General features: G+C 44.6%; 2 non-coding genes across 2 annotated transcripts; both read left to right on the top strand.

Moving 5' to 3' along the window:
- The first annotated feature begins 51 nt into the window (after nucleotides 1–51).
- TRNAN-GUU lies at nucleotides 52–125 on the top strand. Its single transcript has one exon. It is a non-coding gene; the product is annotated as a tRNA-Asn (tRNA).
- A 5254-nt stretch (nucleotides 126–5379) lies between these two features.
- TRNAV-CAC lies at nucleotides 5380–5452 on the top strand. The gene has a single exon. It is a non-coding gene; the product is annotated as a tRNA-Val (tRNA).
- Nucleotides 5453–5757: the final 305 nt, after the last annotated feature.

Here is a 5757-nt window from a genome sequence, read left to right as displayed (position 1 = left end):
GCTGTGACCAGACGTTATCAAGCACTGACGGTGACGGCCACTATTGTCACTGTCTCTGTGGCGCAATCGGTTAGCGCGTTCGGCTGTTAACCGAAAGGTTGGTGGTTCAAGCCCACCCAGGGACGTGACATGCCACTCTTCTTTTAATAAGAAAAAAACGGGTATATACCCTCCCTGCATATCCTCTCATATAAAAGTCGACAGAAGACCTTGCTTCTCCTCTGTATCCTGCCACAACGAAAGAGCGGTCCAACTCCATGGCACATAACAACAACAACAACCCTTTGAAGCTCTGGTAGCATAGTGCCTAAGGCACTTGACTGCTCCTCCAGCCACTCCTCAGAAGGAAGATGGGGCGATCTACTTCCATAGTGAATACTGACTTGGAAACCCAAGGAGGAGTCGCTATGAGTCGGGTCCGACTCGACAGCACAAAACAACAACCCTTTGAAGGCCTTTTGACACCCGTTTCTCTACCACTGTTTGCTTGTACTGTCAGTCATTTAGGTGTAGTCTAGTCAGCTCCCACTAATGGTCACCCCATGTGTAACAACAAAATGCTTCTCGTTTAACTCTTCCCATATTATTTGAAAATTAACTTGATTTGTGTTTAGTCATTACAAATAATGCTGCAGTCATTTCATATGCATATGTTTGGCAGCTTGTTTAAGTAATTCTATAGGATAGAGTCCTCAAAGAGCAATTGCTCTATCATAATCTTCACATGGTTTCTCCATGATTCCATTTTATCTCCTTTGTTGGCTTTTTAGCTGTCACTCTCTTTTGCCATTTTAGTGATTTCTTCGTGGTATACAGTATGCAGCTTGAACTTACCCCAGTCTTTCAAGTCATGTGGGACCTCCTCACCTTCCTCCTCTGCTGGCCTTGCTGCTATTATTGTCATGTATTTTACTTGTACATGTGCTATAAACTCCGCAACGCATTGGTACTACTTTTGTTGAAATGGTCAAATATCTTAAATAAATTTGAATAATAACAAAAGAGCTTACACGTTCCCTTACACGGATACAATTTCTGGTGCTCTGCATTCCGTTGTGTAGTTCCAGATTTCCATCTGGAGTCAGTTTCCTTCTGCCTGGAGGACCCCTCTAACAGTGCTCCTAGTGTGGGTCTGCTGGTCCTTGAGTTCTCTCAGTTTTTGCATGTCTTAAAATGGTGTTATTTCACCTTCATCTTTGAATGACTTTTTTTTTTTTTACAATAGAATTCTATGTGGAGTCCCCGCCTACCCCACATGGTACTTTAAAGACATTGTACCACTGTCTTCTCAATGTGTGGCTTTCAACAAAAACTCTGATGGAATCCTTCTCTTTGTTTCTTGGTGTGCCCCATGGCTTTTTCCTCTGCATGTAAGATGTCTCTCTTTGACTGAATTGAAAGGATTTGAATATGGTATGCCTAGGTATGGGTCTCTTCACTTTTCTTGTGGTTGGGGTTTGTTCATCGTCTTGGATCAATAGGTTTATAATTCTCAGAATGATTGGAACATTTCACCATTATGTCTCTAAAACTTTTTCCTTCTCCCTTTGGATACATTAGTCCTTGTTTGGTTACCTAGTGCTCTGTGACAGGAATATACCCCAAATGAGATGGCTTTAACAAATGAATTGATTCTTCCAAATTTTGGAGGCTAGGAATCTGAATTCCAAGTGCCAGGCTCTAGGGGCTGGGTGAAAGCCCCTCAACCTTGGGCTTCAGCTCTGCCTCTTGCTCCTGGCCCACTGAAGCTAGAGGCATCTCTTCACTCAGGCAGCTACTGGCTGCTGAGGCTAACAAGGCCAACGTCGACAAATAAAATCCACAGTCCTGATGTTACCAAACAACATGGCAGGCCACTGATTCAAATCCATTGAAACTCCCACTATGGGCAGAGCAGGGCAGGCTGCTGAACAATGACTCGGCTCCGTGCAGTGTTCAAGCATGACAATAAGCTAGAGACCATTCCCAAAGCTGCTTCTTATATACAGGAAGCAGACCACATCCCTAAAGCAGCTACTCAGCTGCTTGTGGTAGATCCCACCATGGAGTTGATTGCCAGTCTCATCGTAGGGAATAACTACCACCAGCTGCCCAGCAACTCAACCAGGCCCAGCCAAGTTGACACACAACCTTAATTAACTACCACAGTCCTCTTTCAGTTTCCCTAAAGTTCACTTGTGCTGTGTCCTTTTTTAAATTACTTTCTGTTTCATTTTCGATATTTTCATTTGCTCATACCTTTATGTTTCCTAGTCATTTTTTCTGCAACATCTGATCTGCTCTTAATCCAATTAAGTTCATTTATCATCGCAGACATTTTTGGTAGTTTTTGTCTCTAAAGCCTGATTTGAACCATTTTTATATATTTTCCATCACTAATTAACATTTGAACATATAGGATGCAACTATAATAAGTGTTTTAAAGTTCTTCTATGCCAATCCTGGGAGCTCTGGTGGTGTAGTGTCTAAGCCATTTGACCACTAACCAGAAGGCTGGCAGTTCAAACCCACAGCCATTCCTCAGAGGTATAAAAGGCTGTGCTATATTCTCAGGCATATAACTAGTTAGTTCTTAATATCTCTCCTGGGTTGATCTGAGGTTTAGCCCCTCTATTACAGGCAAGACATACTAAGCAAGGTCTCCTCTATGCTCTTACGTGAGAGGTTCTAGAGAGCAGACACATTCAACACTTTACATTTGAAACCTGGGTGGGTTTGAAATACGAAGTTTTCTGTTTACAACCGAATGCACTAACCCATTGCTATCCAGAGAATAAAGGATTTGTGGTCTTCACCTCAACAAAAGTGAATACTCTCTAACCACTGGCTGGGGCCACTGGTCTTCTACAGAACAACTGGTATGGCTCCAAAGCTTCAGAAAACTGGACAGGCTGGGACATCGGATCTTGTTTGTCTGGTTGTAACCTATGATCTGGGTGATACTGAAGATACAATCAGATAAAGGAGCTTTGCCTTGCTTTGCACATTGCCTGCCACAGAAGCCATCACCTCCTGGAGACACCCCAGTCAGCAACCCCCACCTCCCCCAACTCTGAGCTGAGTGTGGCCCAATGGAAGCCTGTGGGCTTTCGTGATAGCTGCACCTGTTATTCATGCCGCCTTCTCCCACTGTCTAAGCATTTCAGCTCCTCCTGTGCAACTCAGTTTAGTTGGGTGGGGTCATTGGGGTCTAAAATTACATGAATAACTTTAAGGCATTACTCTACATAATAGAAACAGAATGGTGAACTATGTTCAAGACAATCATGGGAAACTGACCATGGAATAAAATTAGGAATGAATGAACATGTCGGTGTAATGTACAATGATTATACTCAAAGGATTTGGTGTTTTTCGCTGGTTCCTGGGTAATAATCTCTAAACACTTGAGAATTCATCAGGGATTGAAGTTATTGTAATTCATGAAGGGAATCTATGTCACACCTGACAGTTTATGCTGAAGGATCAAGAGGGGTCTTCTTGAAAGGACTAAGATGAGAGTTTCTCAAGAGGCTGGTTTAGAGGGATATTGTCAAAGGAAAGGGGTAGCCAAAGGATCTTGTAATATCTGTAAATTACTCTCAAATGGTGTAGCAAATACATAAATATGGAGAAAGACTGACAAGGAAAGGTGGAAAATGTTCATTGGTAAATGTCAGAGAAGAATACAAGAAGTTATTATTGTTTTAACCTTTTGTGCATTTGCAGTTGTTTTGAAAAGGAAGATTTGAACTTTTGTCTCAGTTCTACTTTATTCTCCTCCAATGAAAATTGTGAAAGTGAAAGGTTAGCTTTCTAAGATAGCTGTCCCATCTGTTTCTAAGATAGGACAGCAGGAGTGGTGGCGGTTCCCAGTGACGCAGAGCAGGATGCAGTTCATGAGGGCTCCCAGCCACTGAACAACAAACAGCTCCTGGCCTCTCCCCTCCCCAAGCCTAGGCAACGCCTTGGAGGCTGAGGCTTCTGCATCAAGTGAGGCTAAAGATGTTTCCTACAGAGAAGACCAAAACAAAACAAAACAAAACAAAACAAAAAAAAACAAACTCACTGCCTTAGGTCTCCACCTTGGGTTTCTGAGGCAGTGTCACTTTGGAAGTAGATTGCCCAATCTTCCTTCCCAGGAATGCCTGGTAGGTTTGAACCACCAGCCATCTGGTTGGCAGTTAAATGCCTAAGGCACTACGTCACCAGAACTCCTAAAGGAGGAGAACTAAAAGTCACTGTAGTGGAGATGGATCCCTCCTTGGGTTTCTGAGGTGATATCACTACAAAAGCACATTGCCCAATCTTCTTTCAGAGGAGTTCCTGATAGGTTTGAACCACCAGCCTTCTGGTTAGCAGTCAAATGGTTTAGATACTATGCTACCAGAGCTCCTTACTGAGAAGAAGGAGTGCAAAAGGATTTCCCTCACCAGGAATCCAGCTGCGGTGGCAGCGGTGAAAGTACTGAGTCCTAGCCACTAGACCCACCAGGAATATGATAAACCTGTACTTTTCTACTACCTACTGATGGGATGGCTTTGCATCAGTCTCGTTGTTGTTGTTGTTGTTGTTGTTGATAGGTGCCGTAGAGTCGTCTCTGACTCATAGCGACCCTATGCACAGTGGAACAAAACACCAGCCGGTCTGAGCCAGCTCCATGATTCTTGCTATACTTGAGCCCATCGCCTCTGCCACCGTGTCAATCCATCTCATTGAAGGCCTTCCCCACTTTCCTCGACCCTCTCTACCTTACCAAGCATGACATCCTTCTCCAGGGAATTTGGATAACATGACCAAATTATGTGAGACGAGTCTGGCCATTCTCGCCTCCAAGGAGTATTCTGGCTGCACTTCCTCCAGGACAGGCCTGTTAGTTCTTTCAGTAGTCCACGTACTTTCAGCATTCTTCGCCAACACCACAGCTCAAAAGCATCAATTGTTCTTCCATTCTCCTTGTTCATTGTCCAGCTCTCACATGCATATGAGGCCACTGAAAATACCCTGGCTTCTGTCAGGCACACCTTAGTCCTCAAGGAGATCAGCACTGGAAAGAGGTCCTTTGCAGCCAATTGGAAGGTGAATACCTTCTTTTCCAGGGTGCCGCCCCCTCCTCCAACGATTGCCTCCGAAGACCATTTTCTCCCTGCCTTCTCCAAAAGGCGAGCTACCCGCATACACACCGAGTGCTGTCAGGCCAGTGGGCGCTCTGGAGGCCCTCCAGTCCGGGAAGCCTCGGCGGGAATTGCTCTTCAGCCGCACCTCAGACTTGACCTAAGAATGGGCCTTTGCGAGACTACGATCTGTGCAGACTCGGTTGCCCTGTCTTAATCATCTGAAATCTTGCTGCAGGTCTTAGAGATTTTCATGAGGAAATTCCTAGCATAAAGCAACTATGTGGTTTCCGTAGTGTAGTGGTCATCACGTTCGCCTCACACGCGAAAGGTCCCCGGTTCGAAACCGGGCGGAAACATGTTTGGTTTTACTTCAACGTAATTGTTCTATAGTCTTCGGCGGGATGGGGGTGGGGAATTTTTTAAAAAAATAAGGGAGGAAGACTCCTATTAGTCAGCGCCATAATTCTGATCTCATTTCTCTGCCCAAAATCCCTGAGACACCAACCACAGTATTTTGGCTCTACGGAGGCACCGCACAAAATAAGGTCCGCTTGAGAGAAGTGCTCCTGGGAGGTTTGATGCCTCTGTGGTTAAAGCATCGGGCTACTGCACAAAAGATTGATGGTTTGAATTGACAGCTGCTCCACCCTGATAGATGAGA

Source organism: Orycteropus afer, unplaced genomic scaffold (assembly GCF_000298275.1).
Source record: "Orycteropus afer afer isolate SDZICR_OR568_19922 unplaced genomic scaffold, OryAfe1.0 scaffold00010, whole genome shotgun sequence".
In the NCBI taxonomy this organism is placed as follows: domain Eukaryota; kingdom Metazoa; phylum Chordata; class Mammalia; order Tubulidentata; family Orycteropodidae; genus Orycteropus; species Orycteropus afer.
Note: the sequence above shows the minus strand (reverse complement) of the source record. Positions and strands in the feature narration are given on the sequence as shown.